Source organism: Rhinolophus sinicus, linkage group LG01 (genome assembly GCF_036562045.2).
Source record: "Rhinolophus sinicus isolate RSC01 linkage group LG01, ASM3656204v1, whole genome shotgun sequence".
Taxonomy (NCBI): domain Eukaryota; kingdom Metazoa; phylum Chordata; class Mammalia; order Chiroptera; family Rhinolophidae; genus Rhinolophus; species Rhinolophus sinicus.
In genome coordinates this window covers 115033888-115056574 of record NC_133751.1, presented here as the reverse complement: position 1 = coordinate 115056574, position 22687 = coordinate 115033888, and the positions used below count along the sequence as shown (strand labels likewise).

The 22687-nt window shown below is 40.8% G+C and overlaps 1 protein-coding gene across 2 annotated transcripts in view; it reads right to left on the bottom strand.

Annotated features, from left to right (window-relative positions):
- CNTNAP5 (contactin associated protein family member 5) overlaps positions 1-22687 on the bottom strand; it is an 807958-nt gene that overhangs the window by 253750 nt on the left and 531521 nt on the right. The window lies entirely within an intron of this gene.

Here is a 22687-nt window from a genome sequence, read left to right as displayed (position 1 = left end):
CTACTTTTATGCTAATAATTTAATGCCTGTTAATGCATTAAAATCAATATTACCTAAACAGAAAGACAGTTAATGCTGTTGTGACAGAAACAAGGGGAATGTAAGTGAGGAGAGTTAGGCAGCTGACCCCGGATCACACAGGTAGTGACTAAGCAAGAACTGGAACCCAGGATGTCCATCCTCCAAAGCTGTGTTTCTAGCTATTAACGCAAACTCCTTCACAAGAGAAACACTAGCATCGATGATTCTCTCAGAGAACCATAACTTTCATGTGCAAATTAAGACATACAAACAGAAAGTATCCATAAAATACACACACATCATTCACAAGGATGGGATTGGGCGCTTTCTACTGTACTGCAAAGCATTTCATTGCACTTTTTAAATTATTTATTCTCCATGTCAACTCTAGTTGCCAAAAATACTTGTGGAGGCTTACAGTAAAAGAACACAGAGACGAAGGCCTTTAAATCAGGGATGGAGAACATGTTTTGCCTACCACGGGGAAGAATGGGAGGCAAGGAGAAAGAAGAGGAATTTGAGTTTTAGAGACTGAGAGATCTATAACTGAAACCTATTTCTGCCAACAACAAGCTTGGACAAGTCACTTCACTTTTCTGGAGCTCAGTTTTATCATCAGTAAAAAATTAAATATATATTTTAAAAAAGACAGCTAATACTGTGGCCAGGCTGTTAACGTAGAATAGCGACCACAAATATGAAGTTGCAAGACTCTCTGGGAAGCATCAGACATTCTGTAATAATAACCTAGGATAAAACATTTACTGCAATTGGACAGAGGATTTAATTCTGAGCATGCTCACAAATAAAGTCAAGAGGAAATAGGAAGTCATAAAGAGCTTTTGTCATCTGAGATTCTTTACCACATACTGACATTATTACTCTCCCTAGATTCTCAGGACTGCAAAAGAAGCCACCATAGACATCATGTGGTTTCTTCCTCCCTCACTCCTCAGCCTTATAAATGAGGAAACCAGGGTCTAGGACGTAAAGAAATGGCCCAAGTAGCATCTATTAGACAAAAACGATGAGCGCACATACCAGATATAGTCACTACTATTAATTGGTCCTACCGCGCATGCAGGACCACGCTTGTTGGCATGATTTAGCTGAAAAAAGAATGGCAACCATCTGATTTGGGGAAAGTAACTTCATTGCCTTGCACTTCAGTGTCAAGATAGTAGAAGGAGGAAAAAGAGAAAGAGAGTTTGGTTTCAATTATCTCTAAAGTATGTGCCAACTCTGAAAAAGGACACATTTCTGGCAGCATAAAATTAAACTGTTCTCAAACATTATGATTCATTTTAAGACTGTTTCCTAAAACCAGCCACTAATAGCCCACATGTCTCCAATGTTTAACTGAGGCAGAGTTACATTTTCTGTAAAGTCTAAAAAAACAAATCAAAATGAAAGTTATTGGATTTTGACTCTGAAAGTAAAAATAGGACATGATTCATATTGGTAAAAATAATAATGTTACACAAATAATTAACCCCCGAACTCCAAAAATATTTGTGCTAATATAGACCAAAATCACCAAAAAAAAGCAATTACTCAATAATGTAATGTTGTAGGAGATCCAAAATGGTGGAGTAGATAAACAGTGTGTGTGCTTCCTTCCATGAACACATTAACATTACAACTAAATTATAGAATGATCAATCTGAAGAATCATCTGAGTCTAGTCAAACATAAGTACTGTAACTAAGGATATAAAGAAGAAGCCATATAGAGACTGGCAGGAGGGGCAGAGATTCCAAATGTGCCCCAAACCTGCATGTGGCAGTTGAGAATCAGGAAAGCAGGAAGGATATCTTGCCTGTGCAAGTTCCCCTTGGAGGAGCAAGGCACACAGCCAAAACCAATCTTCCCAGCCCAGAGAACTGATACTGGGAAGAGGAGCTCCCACCAAATGTCTTGTGAAAAACACTCAGGATTCCAACCATCCTGGTGGGGCAGAAGTCTGTAGGTACCAAGGTGTCCTCTTAAATAGCCCAAGGACAGACTCTCTCACTCGCAGGCACTCACCTTGGGCTCCAGCGAAGGGACAGTAACTCAGGAGGTGTCAAAGACATATGGGAGGTAGACTGAGATATTGAGTTTGTATGGAGGGCTGGAGCACAATTGCCATTTTCATTGTGTGGTGTCCTTCTCCATGCAGCTGGCAGGCAGGCACCACCTTCCCTGCGTTGAGACCGCCTCCACAGGCCAAATCTGAATCTGATTGGCCTGGTGAGCTCGGTTGTTCCACCCTGCTGCCTCAATGAGACCCCACCTCATCCAACTGGCATACTACACAAGGCAATCACATGTGGCTGAACCTTACGGGAGCTGGCTGCTGGTAGTAGAAGTCAGGGTGTCCTGGCTTTTTTCAGAGCTACCTCAGATCCAATACTGGTGGGAGCCATTCTTGGTTCATAGAATGGCCTTTCCCACGTGTCTCAAGGGTTAGTACAGGCAGCAAAGAGCTACAAATTGCTTTGTAGCTCCTACCAGGTACTCCTCTGTGGGACACAGGCAGTGGCTAACCAGGGCCTGCACCAGAGCCCCTTGTAAGAGACCCCAGAACCAATATACTTGGAGGTTGGCTTCAGAACACTGCCCAACTAGCCCCACAAGTGGCACACCCAAAGGGTGGTCTCAACAGGCACCAAAACAAAAACAAATTAACTAAATAAAATGGAGGCAAGCAACCTACCAGAGACAGAGTTGAACACAATGATTATAAGGATGCTCAAGGAATTTAGTGAGAACTTCAACAAAGAGATATCAAACATAGAAAAAGACATTGAAACCATAAAGAAGAACCAGTCAGAGTGAAGAACACAATAATGGAAATGAAGAATGCACTAGAAGGAACCACCAGCAGACTAGATGAAGCAGAGACTCAAATCAGCAATTTGGAAGACAAGGTAGCATACAAAACCCAATCAGAAAAGCAAAAAGAAAAAGGAATCCCAAAAACAATGAAGATAGTTTAAGAGACAACATCTGGGACAACATCAAGCATAACAACATGCTAAAAGAAGGGAAAGGCAACTAGTAACTTATAAGGGAATTCCCATGAGACTGTCAATTGGTTTCTCAACAGCAACTTTACAGGCCAAAAGGGATTAGCACATAATACTCAACGTGATGAAAAGTAGAGAACTACAACCAAGATCACTCTAACCAGCAAAGCTATCATTTAGAATCAAAGGACAGATAAAGAGCTTCCCAGACAAGAAAAAGCTAAAGGAGTCCACTACCAAACCAGTATTACAAAAAATGTTAAAGGGACTTCTTTAAGATAGGGGGAAAAATATCAAAATTATGAATAATAAGATGCAAAAGTTATATACCTACCAACAATTACTTTCAATGTAAATGGATTAAATTTCCCATTCAAATGACATAGGAAGACTGAATGGATAAGAAAACAAAACCCTTACAAATGCTGCTTACAAGAGACTCACTGCAGGTTGAAAGATACACACAGACGGGAAGTAAAGGGATGGAAAAAGATATTTCATGAAAATGGAAATAAAAAAAATAAAAAAAAGCTGGGTTAGCAATACTTACATTTGACAATATCGACTTTAAAACAAAGTCTATAAAAAGAGACAAAGGAAGACCCACTAATCTCACTTCAAGGCATTTATTTGATGAAACCCAAATGCTACTTCAGGGGGACCTGTGCATCCATATGTTCATTGCAGCATTGTTTACAATGGCCAAGATGTGGAGGCAGCTTGGGTGTCTGTCCATGGAAGAATGGATAAAGAGGAGGTGGTACATATATACAGTGGAATACGGCTTGGCCATAGATGGGAATGGGTTCCTTCCATCAGTGGTGGCATGGATGGACCTGGAAGGTATTGTGCTGAGTGGAGTATGTCAGACAGAGAAAGACAAATGCAAAGTGATTTCGCTTATATGTGGAATCTAAAGAATAATATAAACAAATAAACTCACAGATACAGAGAACATATTGATTGTTGCCAGATGGGAGGGGGTTGGGGGTGAGTGAAAAAGGGGAAGGGCTTAAGAAATACAAATTGGTTGTTACAAAGTAGTCATGGGGATGTAGGGTATAACATAAGGAATATAGTCAATTACATTGTAATAACTATGTGTGGTGTCATATTGGCACTAGCTTTGTTGGTGTAATAGATGAGAAGGGGTTGGGGGGAGGGTGAAAAAGTCGAAGGCATTAAGAAGTATAAACTGGTAGTTACAAAATAGTCATGGGAAAGTTAAATAAAGCATAAAGAATATAGTCAATGATATGGTAATAACTATGTATAGTGCCAGGTGGGTACTAGGCTAGTCAGGGAGATCATCTCTTAAATTATACAAATGTCTAACCACTACACTTTCTTATCTGAAATTGATATAAAATAACATTGAATGTCAATTGTAACTGAAAAATTAAAAAGGGGGAGGAAAATGAAGGGGAATAAGAAGTCCTAATTTCCAGGTAAAAAACAACTAAGTCATGGGAAGTAATACACAGCATAAGAAAGAGTCAATAATATTGTGATAATGTGGTACTGTGTCGGATGGTTGCTGGACTTATCATGGTCTATAAATGTTGAATAACTATTTTGTGTACCTGAAACTAATATAATATTGTATGTTAGCTATATTTTAATAAAAAAATCTTTAAAAAAATAATGCAATGTTGTAGAGGGAGAAATAAAGACGGAGAGTTTTGAAATGTCCATGGTGCTTAGATGCAGAAAAGGAAAACCCAGTCTAATAACAGATGCTATGTTATTGCCTCATACTAATACATTTTACATGACTTATCTCTAGTACTCATAACAGTCCCCACAGCAGACACATATATATCTACATCTTTCTATCTATGTCTACAGGTATAGAGATAAAGATATATAGATATATGAAGGCTCAAGGAGAGAACATAAACTTGTCCTTAATCTCAGTATGTCCAACCTGTCTGATTTCAAAAGCAGTCCACATAACATCACTCAATCATATGAATTTGGATTTCCCTCTCAATAAACACAGTTTCCTTTTCATATATCCATTCTTCCAATTGTCAATAGATTCCTGAATTGATTTGCTTATTCATTTACTCCTTGACTCATTTTGCCAAAATCATGTTTTATCTTTGGCAAGGTGGAAAGAAAGCTGTATCAGAAAGACAATCTTTTATCTTAAAGCCACCAATATTACCAACCTGCCTCTGGAACCTGAGGGAGAATGCAAGTTTTAATAATTCAACTATTAGCACTCCCTGATAGATGCAATACACAGAAGATACAAAGGAACAGTTAAGAGCTCCAAAGTGCTTCCACAGTTCACGGCAAGCAAATATGAATGACGGGAGGTGAGATGATCATACAAAATCCAGAGTCTCTTTTATGTCTTTCCTTTAAAGATTCCCTTTGTCCTCTGATTAGTGTCTTTTTTTTTCTCCTAGGAGATAGCAGAATAAAGATTGAAAGCAAGGGAGTAAATGGGTATTGTTTTTCCTCACTTTCTATTTTTCCCCTCAGCTTCATTAGCAGAAGTGCAGACTAAGCCTGAACCGTGAAGACATATGAAAGGCCAGGCCTCAGTGCCACTCATGCAAGCCGGCTGTGATGGCAGATGTTCCTGACGCCTGGGCTAGGATGTGGACGGGTGGCTTTAGCTAGTGAAGGTCTGTGTGAAATTTAGCTCTGAAGGATTTTAAAACACGTAAGATTTATTCTGAACGGTCTTACATGGTTGCAAGAGATTCATTCATGAAGCCTCACATACTTTTACTAAAATTGGAGCCATGAAGCTAAACATTAAAGATAGTCAACTTAATCAATGGCAGGTAGAGATGGCTGGACACAGCCTGGGCTCTGGAGCAGGAGATCTGGATGTGTATGCCAGCTTGCTACTTACTGGCTAAGCAACCTTGGCCAAATTATTACTTCTCTACAGTTCAGTTTCTCATCAGTGATATTTGAAAAGCAGCAAAGCTGCCAATGATACAAGGGAGTGGTAACAATTTAGTGAAGGCATTTGTGTGAAGCAGTCCATTATTAACAAAATTACTAAGCATCCCACATAAATCTGTGTCACTTATTGTATAAAGGAATGTATCTTCTCTGTCACAAGGATCTCACAGATATCAGACGCTACTATTACTAACAACAACATCCAGGAGAAGGAGAACCCGTGAATTGCCTTTGGTGGTTCCCACAATAGTTTGTACTAACAGGGTTCTTTCCCAGATCATAAAGTAAGACCCATGAGACACCTAAAGGAGGGATGAACTGAGCCTGGCCTTCCCTCCAAAGATCCATGAGAAAAATATGGCCATTCCAAGAGGCCCAGAACAGGAATTGCTTTCTTCCTGAAGTTCTGTGAACTTGAACTCCCACACAAGAAAACCTACAAAGGTCGTCAATATAACTGAAGAAAGTCCAGTTTCATGCAGGGTACATGGGTAACTCATCTAAATTTTATGATGGGAGAAGCACCGTAAAACCCTGCAGGCTTCAAACACCGTCCTCTGCTGGCCTGTCTCCAGCACCAGACCCTCTACCCCCGGATGTACATTCTCGTCTCTGCAGATGCACCCAGAGCTGCAAGGTTCCATGAGACAGCCTGGATTTAGAAACAAACCCATCCAGTTAGAACCTGTGTTTGGACAATTAAGTTCGCGAACTTGTTGCAACAATGTTGCTAACTTTTTTGATATCAGAAAGATTATTCGTTATAAATTTGTAGCAACTGGCAAACCATGTTTTACTCTTTGGAAGTGCTGAAAAGGCTGCATGAAAAAGTTAGATGGCCTGAACTTTTCACCAACAATTCGTGGCTCTTGCATCACGACAATGCACCAGCTCACAAAGCACTGTCTCTGAGGAAGTTTTTAGCCAGTAAACAAATAACTGTATTGGAACATCCTCCCTACTCACCTGATCTGGCTCCCAATGACTTCTTTCTTTACCCGAAGATAAAGGAAATATCGAAAGGAAGACATTTTGATGACATTCAGGACATCAAGGGTAATACAATGACAGTTCTGATAGCCATTTCAGAAAGAGTTCCAAAATTGCTTTGAAGGGTGGACTAGGCACTGGTGTCGGTGAATAGCTTCCCAAGGGGAGTACTTAGAAAGTTACTGTAGTGATATTCAGCAATGAGGTATGTAGCACTTTTTCTAAGATGAGTTTGTGAACTTAATTGTCAGACCTCATACATTGTTCTGTAGATTAAATAAAACATTTCCCACATTACATTGTGAATTTAGCTTTCAAGTCTATCCACATAAAGCTATTAGATCTCCCAGTATGTGGAATGGATCATTCATTCTTGTGTTCACACATGCTGTGCTAGCGACTAGAGTGCATACACAGGACAATAATGCACTGCCTAGCTCCTCCAAAAACTTACCATCAATTCTGGGAAAAAGTTGTGTACCCAAGAATGACAAATATCTCAAGCTGTTATAAGTACTCTTGATATTATGAGTAAGTGGGGCTGCCCAGAAATCTGCTGGGGGTACCATTGGGGTGGGGATGGGTGTTACAGAAGCCTGTCCAGAGGATAATGTGCACTGATTTTCTTGAATGGACAGGTCACATCCTCAGTCTTCAACCTCAGACCAACAGAGCCTAGGTTAGCACTGAGCACCTTGTAGGACTTCAGGAAATCTTTGTCAAGTGACAAGTTTAGTCAATCACCATCATTTGTATTCTGCCAGGTTCATTGTTCCTGCATTTCAAAAGCAGCTGTTCTATGTATGTGTTATGTAACGGTCCAAATTTAAAAGAAGTTTCAAGTTATAAAAGCAAAACATGTATACATTCAACAACAGCAACATCAACAAGAAAAAAGAAAACAGACAATGTGCAATGTGCCAGCAGAGTAGGCATAGCGAAATATTCTGGAACATTCTATAGCATCATTCCTCTTGTGAAATCATTATGTGTCATCACCCAAAAAGCTCTCTATGATCCTTCATCCTGGGTTTCTAAGTGACCTGCCTGATTCCTCTTGCTCTCATTTAAGAAGCTGTAAAGTGTTTACATACAGAGCCACAGTTTAATTTTTTTCATATTTTTCTCTCATTTTATTTGATTGCTGTTATTATTGTGATAATTTAATAACAATAATAATTACAGATGCTGCAAGTTGTCCCATCTGTTACCATGGAGATCACTATTCAGGAAAAAAAGAACAAAGGAAAGTGAAAAAGGAAAGAGAAGCAAGAAATAACTCTTATTAATAAGACCTCATTCTACACACATATTTGTCTTTTTGCAGAGCCAGGAAAAAAAAAAAATGCAAGTTTTCTATCACAATGCTTGGGAAGAAGTCTACAGATTATCAATATCCAGCTTAATTGAACTTAAATCACTGTGGGGAGCTGCTTATAGTCCTTTGAAAAATGTGCCAATTCACTTATACTCCTACTGTAAGAAAGCAAGTCTATATTAGGGTCCCTGGGGTCACCTCTGCTACAGTTATCTATGTTGACAAAGTGAATTTCTATGCCAAGGGTAAAGACAGCTTAAATAATCCTCAAAGCACTGTCTCTACCACTCATTTACCATTACACATGTATAGCCTACTGACATCTCTTGTCATTTTGCATTGATAGTTGTTTAATTTTTCATATGTTTCTATCTTATCTCCCCATTTAACTCACGAGCAATGACTGCTGAGTAAATGTCGGCTTGGGAAGGGCTTCTGTGGGTACCAGATACAAGTGTGATGGAGGAAAGCAAGAGCTTCACTGGGCCTGGCTACCAGAACCAGCTTTTTACTGACCAGATTCCCGAACGTGGCAATGACACATAACCTCCCCCAGCCTCAGTTTCCTCATCTGCAAACTGGATGGAATCCATGTTCAGCAATGTTATGAGAAATTAATTAAACGCACAGGGTTGAGCGGAGCATCGTGCCGGGCTCAAGGTAGCCACTGGAAATCAAAGTTGAACTGCTACAAGCCGTTCTGATGAACTCATTCCAGACTGGATTAGAAGGGACCACCTCGATATTAGAAACAGTTATGGGAACGTGTGCTGAGGAATCCAAGCCACCTTCCTCTCAACATCTAAAGGGAAGGGAGACAGTCGGTATGAAACGATTTTCAGATCCTTTAAAAGCATCAGAATTCCCACAAGAGCTGTGTCGCCTCCCATATGACTCAGCCAGCTGCCTACGGGAGAATCCATCGATGCCTTGCTAACACCACTGCAGACTCCTCTGTGTTGTTTCCGGGCTTCTGCTGTGGGGGGCAGACAGCACTAGCTGCTTAGGCTCCCGGTGGGCTGTCTGCACTGCATGTTAGCTGGGGCGCAGATGCTGCAGAGCAGGGCCAGGAGCCAGCCGCAGCCTGACCGCTCTTGCCCCTGTCTGCATGGGCCACATTTCACAACCTCAGACAACACTGGACTGTGATTTATTCCCCCACCTCACCGGAGTCTTTATTTTTTATGTACCTTTTTTGGGGGGGCTTGGGGGGTGGTGGTGGTGGTGGTATTTTTCTCTTCCCTTGCATTAAAATATTGTAGGTGCCATGATCAAAGAGGCCTGGGAAATCTTTTCTATCATGTTGAAGGGGTGTGATTTTGAACAGACTCCATGTATACTGTATCGTACTTGTTTGTTGTTCAAGGGATTATTTAAGGAAATTTTATCAAATGCCTAGTGTGTAGAGAGTATTGCTAGGGACTGAGAAGGTGGCAGGATGAGGGTACAAAGCTGAGTAACCCTCTGAAATCTGAGCTCAAGCCACTCCCAGCTGGTTGTGGGAAAGAAGTGCCTGTGTCACTGAAAGCCTGGCAGCACCTGGATAGGAGAGGACAACGGGGACAGCTCAGTGTCCTGCTTTCTGGGCAGGCAAGATGAGAAAGGGGCTCCACTTCAAAATCACCTGATGGGAAGAGGGCTGTGAGGCTGGTGCACAGCGCTTTGGGGGCTGTTAGAAGATTGATTAGGTCTGTAGGAGTAGCTTTGCGGCAGGCGCTATTTTGGTGCTTCTGAGAAAGAAGATGCGCCCACACAGACAAAAATTCAGCCCCTACATCTGCCACGTATTAGCCGAGTGGTGCTGGGCATCCTCTTCAATCTCTCTAAACCTCTGTTTTCTCAACGTACAAATGCGAAAGGATCCTTACCTCACACTTCATCATGTGGATTAAACGAGATCATCTCTAAGAAGATATAATCCAGTACCTGGGCCACAGGTTCACCATAAACAGTAGTTCTCATCCCTTTGTTTGGAAAAGATTGAACTCAGAGGCATTCAGTGACCCAAAGGCTTGCCTTAGTCCTAAGAAGGGGTAGCCAAAGCCACATTCAAATCTCCTCTTCTCGGGTTGCAAAAGGAGACAAGCCTTCTGTAAATGAAAGAATGTCCACTTCCTCTGCTTTCATGGATCTTATACTCTGGTTTTGGAGGTGATTAGGAAACAGAAACCTCAAAGAGGAGAGTGCAATTATCCATATTCTTTCAGCTGACATCTTTGTTCTGAAGCTCATCAAAACAGAAATGATACTATCAGAGTGCCAGTGTTATCTCCGAAGGGAACCCTTTTCTAACTCCACTTTGTGCTTGTCTCACTCAGCCCTGTTATAACAACCTGTTTACTAAACTGTGAGTTCCACAGTTTAGGGAAAAGACTGTTATAAATATTTGCTCACATAACACGTGGTCCTTAGTAGGCATTCAGTTACCACTAAATATTCAACAAACCTCCAGGATTTTTACTGACTGGGGACAGCTCCTAAAATCATTAGGAAAGTGATACATGATGGGAAAGTATGTTTATATATGTATTTGAAATTCTGCTGTGCAGCCAAGGGTTATATATATATATATATCCATCAATATGGCTCTGAATGAATAAAGCATGGTTAATTGACAGTAAAATACCATGCAGTCATAATAAAGACCACATAAGATCTCTCTACACTGATATACAATGATTTCCAGGATAAATTATAAAGTGACAAAATCAAGGCATTAAGGTGCATTTTGTGCAAGATTAAATGAGAAATCGAATACACTCAGGAGGAAGAATAACACAAATGGTTATCTAGAGGACATGGGTAAGAACAGAGTAAAGGCAATATGACTGAGAGCAAGACATCTCTGGCCTATATATCTAATATAGATAGATGATAGATAGATAGATAGATAGATAGATAGATAGATAGATAGATAGATGGATGGATGGATGGATGGATGGATGGATGGATGGATGGATAGATAGAGAGATATCATGCAATGTTTTACAAAGTCAAAACATAAAATTCAATGAAAAGATGAAAAGAGACAAACCCTAAAATTGAATATCAAACAAAAAATGCTAACTATATTAAATAGATAAAATAAACACACATAATAAAACATTAATTCAAACAAATTTTAATATAGTATTCTGTCTAGCTATACACAGCTGGCAGGACATATTTTAAGAACAAAAATTAAAATTCAAGGAAATCTTACCTTGTACTTAGTTATTGGTAGTGATGGTGCTTATGTGATTTTGAAATTATTTTTTTGTGTGCTGTCAGGTAGAACAAATGAGTAAATAGTTTGGTATTGTTGGGACAAGTTCTCACTGTGAGACAAGAGATAGATAGATATGGAAGAGAACTGTGAAGATAAGTCTAATGGTGCTGTATTTGCAATAGAGATAAACATATGAACTTGTAATGGAAACACACACACATTTTATATCTGTGTCCACTGAAAGGGCCTAGAAGTAATAAGCAAACCTAACACCTAGATCCTGATTTCCAAATACCATTTGCTACAAAAAAGAACTAGACTTTGGGGAAATAGGTGAGTCTGTGTCTAGGCAGGGAAAGTTCAAGGAAACACCTTGTGCTAGAAAGCAAGGAAGTACTCCAAGATTAATGGAGGCATGTAAGAAAAACATAGGAGCAGAATTAAAGGGACCCTGACCAGCTATATTGGGGACAATTTTAACATCAAAAAATATAATGATAATAGTAACGATATTTTTAAATGGAATAATTTACATGTCTATAGTTACACAGAAAGAGGTAGAGGAGGACAAGAAATTAAAAAAATATATATATCTTGTAGAGAAGAATGCAGAATGACAGCTATAAATGTAGAAGGAATTATAGAATTAGAATAACAACACTTGACAAATTCCGGTGTAATAACTTGCATGGGTCAGGATCATTACAGATTGGGAAGAAATGTTGGGAAATAGAATATTCACATGGTGTCTGCAAATCACCGCGCAGATAACTTACTGATTATAATCACATTCACAATTCAGAGATCGGACAGACCTGCTTCAGCCCAAGGATGCAGCTGAGCATCTCAGACATGGCACACACTGACATCATGTCCCTCCTGAGGGGAAGGACCGAGAAGGACAGACATCACCCATGAGCTTGTCTTGCCAAAGTATTCTAATGATGAAAAATAATCAGAAAAAATCCAACGTAACTTTTAGGGGCATTTTAGTTAAGAGTTGGCTTTTATTATCCTTCAAAAAAAATTAATGCTATACAAATAAAATCATGTGGGTTAGGGGAAAGGGCCTTCTAGTTAAAAAAGACTAAACGGACATGACAATCAAATCCAACATGTGGACACTGCTTCAATCCTGAATACAAATATAAAAACGGACACTGCCATAAAAGATACTTAGGAATAAGATGGACTCCATATTGGATAATAGTAATTGACTCAATGTTTACTTTCTTATGTGTGGTTTTAGTACTGTGGTTATATAGGATAATATCTTTGTTCTAAGAGCTACAAGCTGAAGATGTTAGGTTTAAATGCTCAGTATGTCTATAATTTACTTTCAAATAGTTCAGAAAAAAACAAAGCGTCTTATGAGGAGCAAGGGAGCAGAGAGGAGAGAGAGACAGAGAAAGAATGAGAGAGAGAGAGAGAGAGAGAGAGAGAGAGAGAGAGAGAGAGATTGAGAGAGAGAAAGAGAGAGAGATACGAGGGTAGCAGAAATGCGCAAATGTTGCAAAATGTTAATACTTGGATAATTTAGGTGAAAAGTGCCTAGATGCTTATTTTAGTATTCTTTCATCTTTTCTGTAGTTTTGGACACTTCAGAATAAAACTTTGGTGAAAACAAGATAGTTCTTTGCACAGTACTTCCCATATAGTAAGTACTTAAAATTATTCTACTATGCTCCAACTAACTCATGTGCATGTGCTCTTATACCAACATGCATGCACACACACACACACACACACACGCAGCTAAAGACTAATTTGCCAATTAATTACTAAATAGCAAAAATTATTACCAAATTCAACCATTCACACCATGGTAGCACATGCATTTTCAAGTGTAAGTATTTATTAATAATGTTGAATTAATTTTCATGAATGCTTTCAGTGTATCAGGTATTGTGCACTCATAAAAGTTATCAGTTATTATTTTCATGACTGCATCCCCATAAACCAGAGTCCAGGTTTCTGGGGATAGAGTGATGAATATAATAAATAATAGCTACCCTATATTGGGTATACAAAGCCAGACATTTTTTGTTATGGGTTACATCCATTATCTCATACATATCTCACCATAACTTTAAAAGTAAGTTCTATTATTAATTACAGAAAAGGAAATTGAGGAATAGGGAAGCCAAGCAACTCACCTAAGTCATGTAACTTAACAAAACTAAAAATTACCAGCACTGGGATTCAAATCAAGCCCAAGATCTTAGAGACTGTGCTGGATTTATTAGATGTTGGTTGATTAAGTGAACTTAAGAGGGAGCCATAAATATATATATATATATATATATATATATTGTGTGTGTGTGTGTGTGTGTGTGTGTGTGTGTGTGTGTGTGTGTGTGACAGGAAAAGATGCTTCATAGGAGAGAAGAATGAGAACTTGGTCTAAAGAAGGAGGTGAGGGAATGATATTCCAGAAAAGCAAAACCGAATTTAAGGCATGCGGGGAGTAGAGAATACTCAGAGCTAGCCCTGAAACCCTACGTGGAAACCGTCTAACCAGCCAAGGTCTATTACCAGCTTTTATTTACAAATAGATATGAATATAGCAGATTCAAATGCTTGGGGACTGAGAACGCAAGGCTGACCAGTGCTCTTGTGACGGGAGTCCACGTGACGGCAAGCATGAAAGGAAAAGCTCCCAGATGACTGGCTTTTCCGCTTTCCCTTTCCACAAAACATGGAATCGTACACTGCTTGCACATTTTGGGTCTTTTATTCTTTGGGGCATCTAAAAGGACTTTGATTCATCATTTCTCCCTGAAATCCTGGACTCAGGGCCAAAGTGAGCAAGAGCAAGCCAGCTTCCTGGGCATCACATCTGACTCCGCTTGTTATTTCACTCTTCTGAACGAGAAAATTTCAGCCCAACGATAGCGCAGCATCCAGTGCACAGCGAGCCAGGAGGAATGGCCCTTGGTCACCTGCTCCCTGCATCTCCATGTTCATGACCCTGCTGAGCTCAACACAATTGTTTTTGTTTTTTTTTTTTCTCTTCTCCTCTCTGCCTAGCCCATAGATGCCTATTGATCAAGATCAAACCCAAGCCCCACGTCTTTCATGAAACCTTTGGCGATCACTCCTGTTTCTGAATTCCTTCAGCCTCTAGACCCCCTCTAATTGTGGTGACTATGGCTTCAATTTTAGAAGAAATTAGAAAATTCCAGATGTTGTACTGAGTCTATCAGGTGCATCACTTATTTCATTTTATTTCATCGACACATCGACCCATTGAGGTAAGAGTAACTGGTCATTCCTATTGTACAGATGAGGAAATTGAGCTTCATAGAAGTTAACTTGCCTGGGATTTCATGGCTGTCCAGTATTGACGGGATAACTGCATGAATTAAATAGAATGGCCTAAATGAAAGTGCTTTAAGACTGAAAATTAAATATGAGGTCCTTGGGCATCAAGGTCAGTGGTTTACATAGCTTGTTCAGCATTGAGCACAAGGCAGCCTCAATAAACACTGGTTGATTGGACGGTGTGTGGGTCCCATGGAACCAAAAAGAAGGGCTCACCATGTATGTGCAATAATTATGTGCTGTGAAAGTTCCATCAGGAAGGCATCAGGATAAGCCTGGTGTCAGGTCAGAAGATCAGCAAGTCTTTTAGTCACAGACCAGGTCTCTCTTGGTTGGGAGAATATGACTAAGGAAAGGGACTTAAGTGATGAGCACTGTGCTAATCAACTTACGTAGGTCTTTTCCAAAGCCCAGTGTCTTCAGGTGATTGTTAAATTTGTTATTTCTGATCACTATCTTAAACCTACTGAATAAAGGTTGCTGGGGATAACCTAAAAAATGGCATTTTAAATATTCACCCTAGGTCACTCTTTGGAGAAATAACATTTAAGAAACCTTCACTTTTTGTAATTCTCATCGATATTCCAAAAACCTTGCAAGGTGGGTATGATTATCCCCATTTTACAGATAAGGAAAGTGGTGATCAACAAGGTAAAGTAGGTATAATGGAGACCTCATTCCTTCAGGGTCACGCCCTTGAAAGACTTTCTGTGGTGGCACTGACTGATGGATGAGGGAGGCCAAAGGAAGGGTCTTTCTTCACCTCGGAGCCTCTTTGTCTCCAGGCCTAGGAACCCAGGGATGGGAATCACAGATCTAGTTCCACTCTCTGGCCAACACATGTCAACTTGTGTCACTTTGGATAATGATTCAGCCTCTTAAGATTTCAGTGCCCTCATCTGTAAATGGAAAGAATGATTGCTGGGAAACTGAATATCATGAGAGCAAAATGTCTAGTATGGCATCTCATTCTAGTAGATGTTCAATTAAATATCAACTATTTCTACTACAAAATCCAGCTCAGAGGGCAGCTTTTCAAGAACAGGTTCTCCAACAACTGTCCCCAGGCTCCTTGCATCCCTTGATTCAACCACTGCCTCCTTTGTACTATTTCGGTACTTGCTTCTATTTTATTTTCAACACCATGTGTGAAATATCTGTTTACAACATCTGTCTCCCTCTCTAAACTGTGAGTTCCTTGAGGAAAAGGACATACATTCATTTTGTAACCTTGGCTCCTATCCCAGTCAGTACTCAAAAGTTTATTTGAATGACTTAATTTCTGAATGACCAACTGAACAACTGAGTGACTGACTGACTTAAAGAATGAATAACGTGGGCCGGCCCAGTGGCTCAGGCGGTTAGAGCTCCGTGCTCCTAACTCCAAAGGCTGCCGGTTCGATTCCCAAATGGGCCAGCGGGCTCTCAACCACAAGGTTGCCAGTTCAATTCCTCGACTCCTGCAAGAGATGGTGGGCTGTGCTCCCTGCAACTAAAATTGAACACGGCACCTTGAGCTGAGCTGCCGCTGAGCTCCCAGATGGCTCAGTTGGTTGGATGGCTCAGTTGTGGGCTCTCAACCACAAGGTTGCCTGTTCGACGCCCGCAAGGGATGGTGGGCTGTGCCCCCTGCAACTAGCAACGGCAACTGGACCTGGAGCTGAGCTGCGCCCGACACAACTAAGACTGAAGGGACAACAACTTGACTTGGAGAAAAGTCCTGGAAGTGCACACTGTTCCCCAATAAAGTCCTGTTCCCCTTCCACAATAAAATCTTAAAAAAAAAATAAAAAAGAATGAATAACGTATAAGTAACTGAACACATACAAAATAAACATGTAAGTAAATAAACAGAAGATTAATAAAGGGATTAAAGAAATTAGGGAGTGGGTTAATAGGGGAGATGAAAGAATGAATAAGCAGATAAATGAATGAGCCTTTCTTCTCATCCATGCATATGGAGTCAACTGGCCACGCTAAAGGGAAGTGTGAAAGCAGTTTCTCTAAGTACCTGTTAAAATTCCTGGCAATCCAAAGGTAACAATGCTTTAATTTCAGGGTAATACTACATCTTTATGACTTAATAGTTTTTTTTTAATGGTCCAATTTAGCAGGAGATTATGCCGCCTGCTAGCCCAGAGAGACCACTTTAAAGCTCAGGACTTTCACACAAGCAAATCCCAGCTTTGTCTTAGAGATCAGGCTTCTGGAATCCCTCTGTAGTCACCACATATTGGCTGACAGCATAAGGAATTAAACAGGGAGACAGACACTTAAAAAAGGCTTCCTTTCTCTAAACCATTAAGTTATCATTCTTCTTCATCTTAAAATAGTCCTCTGGACATCACTTCATTCTCAGAAAGCAAATTATCCCTCTGAAATACAAGTGTTATTCCAATTGAGTAAATTGTCAGTCAGTCACAGCATATGTGTCATCCATACATGAGTCCCAAACAGGAAATGACTCTTGTATTGCCAGGGACACAGCCTCTGGGCTTCTCCCTGATCAAGTAAGCCTGTCGCCCATTAAGACAGTGGCTGTGTTTCTAAGGGAGGGAGGGAAGGAGAAAGACCTGCATTTTCTTCACCACCTGCTTTGTGTCAGTCACTATCCAGCATTGTTTAAATGTTAACTCATATAATGGACTACATACCAAGCTTAAAGCTGTTACCATCACTCTCCATTTATAGAGACAGAAACTGAGATACAAAGATCAAGGGCTTTGCTTGTGATACCACAGACGATCATTATAATAGATACTAACTATAATAATTTGGAGGTTGTGATAAGTACAGGTTTTGTTCTAAGACTTTTAAGTAACGCGTAGGAGCTCATATATCCTTACCACCGTGCCCTTTAACAATTACAATCCATGAATAAGGAGCTTGAGATTTCCACAGGTAGAAGCAGAGAGGGGTGTGGAGGCAAGATAACTGTGTTTTTAAAGGAGACTTCTGGCTGTTGCATGAATTATTCATCAGAGAGGGGAAGGGTGAAAACTTGGGTGTCTCCTTGGGTGTCTACCACAAGGACAGAAGATTGTAGACTCTGTGGATTTGGGGGACCGTATCTGAATCATCTCTATTATCTTCAGTGCTTCCTCAGCGTCTGGCCTAGCAGACAACCAATGCATCCTGATTCACAGTAATAGAGGAGAGTTTGCCTCCCATGCCTTAAGACCCTTTGATAAGAAGTACCACACACCAGTTGGAGAAAAAGCTTTAGAACTGAGGGCTAAAATGGGGTCCCATTTCTATAACTTACTAGCCTCCTCAACACATTCGTAAAATAAAAATTATTCCAGCTGCTTCAGTGATGCATGTTGAACTAGCCCAGTTCCCAGCAGATATTTAGCTCAACTGTATGCACTCTGTTATCAAGTGACAACTTTCCAGCAGCAGTACTTTGGCAATGATGGCTATCCAACATGTGGTAAAACACAAACTTGAGAACTTGAGCCCAGCTTGTTGTTGTGGAAGGTTTGTCAGGGCAATGAAAGGTAGTACTTCATTTTTGGTGTGTGTGTGTGTGTGTGTGTGTGTGTGTGTGTGTGTGTGTGTGTGTGTGTGTGTGTGTTGGAAGTGGAGTGTTCACAGCAGAAATCAGCAGGGAGATGCCGACAGAAGATACAAGGACAGAGCTTTATTACAGATGCACGTGACACCAACAACTGAGTTATACTTTTCTTAGGTGTAAAATAGAGCTGCCCATAATTAACAACACACTAAGAAGCTCAGAGAGAACTACATGTGCCGTAAGCGTCCCCGCTCTGTGTAACGGCTGACTCTCACTTCCGGTACCTGCCCACCCTTGTGCAGCCCATCTGTAAACGTACTCACTGACCGTGTTCCCACTTTGGGAAGAAAGGCCGACAACTCTTCCACCTACCTGAATGGACTGTTTTCTTTCTTTCGGTCAATAGTGTGGATGATCATGTGTTACCTGAAATCACACTGCACAATTATGTGCAGGCAGGTTAGAGAGACTTCAGCTGTGGCTTCTCTACCTGCTGCCTTCTGTATTCTTTGATGAGTTTTAATGAAAACAGGGTGAGCTGCCAAAGGAGCAACACAGAGCACCACAACAGTGAGAGTGATAAGACATGGAGACTTGTGAGGTGGTTTGCACACAGATTAGGAGCTGTGTGAGAATGAAAAACAAGTTTTCCTGTAGAGATTTGTCTAAACATTCCTTGCAAACTCCTAGCAATGTCTGATGGCTTCTGTATAGGTTTAGACACCTGACATTGGCATTGTATCCATCAAGAAATAACTGTGTTTTTGTTAGTGGTTCTAGACAATTTTGCATATTGTTATGCATTTGTCCTCTACAGAGGGAAGACAGTGTGTGGCTGGGAAATATCTGTTAACATGTTGACAAGGTATCTTGTTAACATTCAAATGGTAAAATGTAAACTGAGTAGAATAAGTTTAAATGTCAAGTTCTAAGGAAAAGCTTGTCAGGGTGTCTCATCCTTCTAATTCTGCTCTATTGATACTGGAAACTCCCCCTCATAAAGGCTCCCATCAGGCTCCTGGAGCCTCAGAAATCTCATGGCACCTGCAGGAGTAAAGACTTTATTGCTAAGGAGAGAAGATGGCTATCTTCTAAAGCTAGGGTGGCTATTTAGATGTCCTCTATACTAGGACAGCAGTGCCAGTAAAAGAGGGTACATTTAATCATCACGTCCTGATATCCAGTTACCCTATTTCATGACCATTTACTTTTTGAATCTAGGGATTTTGCGTATGTTTTCTAACCCTCCCATTAGTCTTGAAAAGTAGCCATTTTAATCATCTCCATTTTACTGGAAACCTAGTAAAGGAAATCTTTACAGCAATTTTTTTTTTTTCCATTCTCATACAGCTCCTAATCTATGTGCAAACCTCATGAGTCTCCATATCTTATCATTCTCACTATTATGATTCTGTCTCACTGTTTTGGCAGCTTGCTCTGATTTTCTTAAATCTCATCAAAGAAAACCAAGCTCCAGAAATGCTAAATGACTTGTCCAAGGTCACACAGCCTGAATGTGCCAGCACTGATATTTGAACACCAACATGACTACAAAATATGTGCCACTCCCACTAGTCATTTCTATGTTTGACGAAAAGAAGGGCTTAGGGGAAGGGTGGATAGCAACAGAAGGTCTTGGAAGCAATGAAGAGAAATTGGACACTTTTACTCTTGGATTTGCAGAAAATGTTGCAAAGGATAAAAATTACTCAAGCACACTTAAGATTAGACATTGAGACAAAATCCACCATTCCAAACTATTAGTTTAATGGACAGGACCTCAATCTGAGATAAATTATGGGAAGGGGGAAGAATAAAAGGATGCTGGCAGAAATTAATCTTTCACTTGGCTGTGACTTCTCAGAGTTCTGTTAACACTGGACTCATGAGAGTATGTGTAAACTATATCTAGAGATTCCTCATACACTGTCCCTCATTTTCCATCAAGGAGCTCACAGCCCTGTGAGGACACAAGTAAACATTGGTGGTTATAATACAGTGTTATCAGTGCCATGGTGGAAGTCTATATAAAAAATGAGAGGTGAGCAGAGAGTAGGAGACATGCAGACTGCAGGTACCTAAGCTTATTAGGTAGGGTTGTACAGAGAAACAGAGACAACAGGATGCAAATATGCATACAAATCTCTCATACGTATTCAGGGTAAGTGAACAGGCTGGAGACCCAGAACATAATTGCACTTCGAATCTGAAGGGCATCTGCTGGCAGAATTTCTTCTTGCCTGGGAAAGGTCAGTCTTTGTTCTCTTAAGGCCTTGAACTAACTGGATGAGGCTCACCCACGTTTTGGAGGGTAATCCGCTTTATTCAAAGACCAGTGATATACATCTTAATTTCATCTTTAAAACACCCTCACAGAAACATTAATGATGATGTTTGACCAAATATCTGGGCACTGTGGCTTAGCCAAGCGGGAACATAAAATTGATCATTGTACCAAGGAAGGCAGGCCACCGCTGAGGAGTCCCACCCCTGACCCCAGGTATTCACTGCCTTCACCTATGACTTGCTGTGCCCAGCTCTTCCTTCACGCCTACCTTTTTCTGTACATCGATCCCAGTGTCCAGAACACCTGACTTCCTGAGAGCTTCTAACCCATCCTGCAAACCCACCTTACATGCATTTTCATCCAGCAGCACAATTCTGAGTTCTTACTGGGTTCCTTGTGGTCTTAAACACATCTCTTCCTACTTACCCAAGTAATGGTCATAGCCAAAAAAATAATCCCAGATGTCACATCATTGGCAGAAAGTATCCACATCCAGACCAGGAGATTTTTTTACCACCAGGTAGTGGCACGGGACCCAGATGTCCCCTTTAACAAAACATTACATCTCAATATGTCACAGTTTCTCTTAGCTGTCTATTATCCTTCAGTTCTTCATCATTGAGTGACCTCAAGCCCTCAACCTTTAGTCAGTCACTGTCCAAGTCAGTATGTGTTCCTTGCATTCATCCTCATCTCACTCTCATTTAACCTGAAAAGGGAGGTCCATTCTTCTTCAGGTTGGAGACTATTGAATAAGTCCATGCTTCATATGTTTGCAAGGTTTGGGATTTGGCCTCCCACCATCCTTGACTCTTGGTGAATTCTAATCATTTCCCCAGACTTCTTTGGATGGTTCTTTAAACAGACTAACATGGATATTTTCTATTTGCCTCACCAGGTACCCTTTCTATCCCTCTGCAGCCTTCTCTGGGCCCAGGAAGACTGACTGAAAGCATTCCATCCGTAAGTGCTGTTGCCTTCCGAGTTCTAGCTGTGTCTGCTCAATGGAGACACAAGGACACTGGAAGGAGCTGGGAGACTGAGGTGATTCTCCAAGATATTTGTTGATTGTCCCCACATAGGAGGGCACAGATCCACACGCTGCCATCCTTCCTACTCTGGCAACAATCTCTCCTCTCAGGCAACAATCTCTCCTCTCACTTCTCTGAGTCTCATGGTGGTGACACCCCTCTTACTAGCTCTGTAGTACAATCTTTTTCCCATCATCTCCTTCTGCATGCTCACACCATTGTCAACAGTCCCTGAATTGAAAAAGCCGTCTGACAAAGACACTGTCCTCAAGACAGAGGACAGTGTTAAAGGTCACGTATGACGTGAGGATGGTGTCCTGATGCTGGGACTCAGAAAGCTCTCCCTGTCTCAATCAGGAACAGGAAGTACTCTGCAGGCTCAGGAATTCCTTACAATGACACTGCTCCTTCTTTTCCCTGGAATTGAGACAGCAGATTTCCTTACTGAGAAACTGTAATTCAGACTGTGGACCTTCAACAGTTTTTACTTGTCCCTGCTCAGGTCCCTTGGATCCTTTTCTTTTCTATTCATTCAGTGTCATGAGTTTTTCAGTTTTCTAAACTAGTGACACAACTTGGAGAGTTTGGTGGCCCCCACATATGCGCAGGTTCAAGGGACCTAGAACTTTGTTCCTGATATTTATTTGCTCTTTCTGGAAATGTCTCCCTGTGCCTCTTCTTTGGGCAGCTCCACTTTCCATCCAGGTCTTAGAGACACCACCTGCCCACCCCACGGCCCTTCCACTCCACAAGAGGCTGCATTAGGCTCCACTCACAGGCTCCCAAGACTATGCATAGCCTGTCATTGTCATAGTGTAATCCTTGCTGTGATTTCTCCATGATTAGCATGTCACGGAGACTGAAATGATACTATTATAGGTCGAATTGTCCCCCACCCCCAAAAGATATGTAAAGCCCTAACTCTCAGTACCTGTGAATATGACCTTAATTGAAAATAGGCTCTTGTCAAATATCATCAAATAAAAATGAGGTCATACTCTATTACGCTGGGCCCCAATGCAGTATGACCAGTATTCTTATAAGAAGAGAAC